This window comes from Elaeis guineensis, chromosome 16, assembly GCF_000442705.2.
Source record: "Elaeis guineensis isolate ETL-2024a chromosome 16, EG11, whole genome shotgun sequence".
NCBI classification, from domain to species: Eukaryota; Viridiplantae; Streptophyta; class Magnoliopsida; order Arecales; family Arecaceae; genus Elaeis; species Elaeis guineensis.
In genome coordinates, this window is record NC_026008.2 from 381198 (window position 1) to 383697 (window position 2500).

Here is a 2500-nt window from a genome sequence, read left to right on the forward strand (position 1 = left end):
GTCCCGTGTCCGCGCGCGCGCGGCCGCGTAATCGAGCCGGAATGTGGGGCGGGACCGAGAACGAGCACGGGGAAAGAGAGATCAATCGGGCCACCAATCACCGTCCAAATCCGCGCGCGCGCGGCCGCGTTGCCGAAATATTCGTCCTGGGGGCACAATCCGAGGTCCGCGCACGTGGGGCCGCGGAGCCGACCGAAGGGGCGAGGGAGGGTGGGGACGGGGGCCACGGACAGGGAGCACGTGACCTACCCCGCCGACGAACACCCGTCCCATCTCCGCGCGCGCGCGGCCGCGTGATCGGGCGAAAAGGTTTGGGGAGGGACGGAGAGAGCATGGACGGGGACAGAGGGCCCAAACGAGCCATCCAACGCCGCCCAAGTCCGCGCGCGCGCGGCCGCGTCACCGAGATATCCGCGGGTGGAGCACGACCCGCCGTCCGTGCGCATAAGGCCGCGGAACCGGCAGCCCACAGCAAAGGGCCGAGCGAGTGGGGACGCGGATGCCGAACCCCCTACCACCCCAGCGGGGCGTCCGGGCGCCTCCCACCCCGGGGGTTCCAAATGATCGAGCGGCATTGCAAACGGGGAGGGCCGGGACGCGCGTCCCGCCTTTGCCGGCTCCGGACGGCGGATGGCCGGGCATCGCATCCCACGCACCGAGGGGGCTTGTCCCCGAGCAGACGGGCCGCGCATCCCGCATCCGCGGGCCAAGCCCGGGCTAAGCGGGACGCGGAACCCCCTACCACCCCAGCGGGGCATCCGGGCGGATCCCACCCCGGGGGTTCCAAATGATCGAGCAGCATTGCAAACGGGGAGGGCCGGGACGCGCGTCCCGCCTTCGCGGGATTCGGACGCCGGGTGCCCGGGACTCGCGTCCCGTGCACCGAGGACTTGACCCCGAGCGCCCGGGATAGGGGGGCAGACGACCGGGCAACGAGACCCGCGCGCCCGGGACAGGCATCCGGGGCGAAGGGGTCGGGCAGCCCACGGCAAAGGGCCGAGCGAGTGGGGACGCGGATGCCGAACCCCCTACCACCCCAGCGGGGCGTCCGGGCGGCTCCCACCCCGGGGGTTCCAAATGATCGAGCAGCATTGCAAACGGGGAGGGCCGGGACGCGCGTCCCGCCTTTGCGGGCTTCGGTCGGCGGATGGCCGGGCATCGCATCCCACGCACCGAGGGGGCTTGTCCCCGAGCAGACGGGCCGCGCATCCCGCATCCGCGGGCCAAGCCCGGGCTAAGCGGGACGCGGAACCCCCTACCACCCCAGCGGGGCATCCGGGCGGATCCCACCCCGGGGGTTCCAAATGATCGAGCAGCATTGCAAACGGGGAGGGCCGGGACGCGCGTCCCGCCTTCGCGGGATTCGGACGCCGGGTGCCCGGGACTCGCGTCCCGTGCACCGAGGACTTGACCCCGAGCGCCCGGGTCGCGCATCCCCCATCGACGGGCCAAAGCGGGACGTGGAACCCCCTAGCACCCCCGCGGGGCATCCGGGCGACCCCCACCCCGGGGGGTTCCAAATGATCGAGCGGCATTGCAAACGGGACGCGCGCCCCGCCTTCGCGGAATTCGGGCGCCGGATGGCCGGGCCTCGCGTCCCGCACGCCGGGGCAAGCTAGGGACGAGCAACCCCCCTACCCACCCCAGCGGGGCGCCCGAGCAAATCCCACGCGGGGGGTTCCAAAGTGCCGAGCAGCACTGCGGACGGGGGAGCGGGGGCCGGGACGCGCGTCCCGCCTTTGCGGGCTTCGGACGGCGGACGCCCGCGACTCGCGTCCCGCGGGCTCGACCCAAAGCAGCCGGGTCGCGCATCCCGTTTCGGCGGGCCGCGCCCGTGCTGCACGGGATGCGGAACCCCCTACCACCCCAGCGGCGCATCCGGGCAAATCCCACCCCGGGGGTTCCAAATGACCGAGCGGCATTGCAAACGGGGGAGTGCCGGGACGCGCGCCCCACCCTCGCGGGCTTCCCGCGGCGGTTGGCCGGGCCTCGCATCCCGCACGTGGGTGACAAACGTCGGAGCGGCCGGGTCGCGCGTCCCGTTTCGATGGCCCGAGCCGGGGCAGAATCGGGACGCGGAACCCCCTACCACCCCAGCGGGGCATCCTGGCAAATCCCACCCGGGGGGTTCCAAATGACCGAGCAGCATTGCAAACGGGGCGGGATGGGACGCGCGTCCCGCCTTCACGGGCCTCGGGCGCCGGATGGCCGGGGCTCGCGTCCCGCGCGTCGTGGCCTGCTTGGGACGCGGGACCCCCTAATGCCCCGGCGGGGCATCGGGGCAAATCCCACCCCGGGGGTTCCCAGTGACCGAGCGGCGTTGCGAACGGGGGGGGCCGGGTCGCGCGTCCCGCCCCCCCGGGCTTCAGGCGGTGGATGGCCGGGTCTCGCATCCCGCACGTGGGGGACTCACATTCCGGGCAGTCGGGTCGCGCATCCCGTTTCGATGGCCCGAGCCGGGGCAAACCGGGACGCGGAACCCCCTACCACCCCAGCGGGG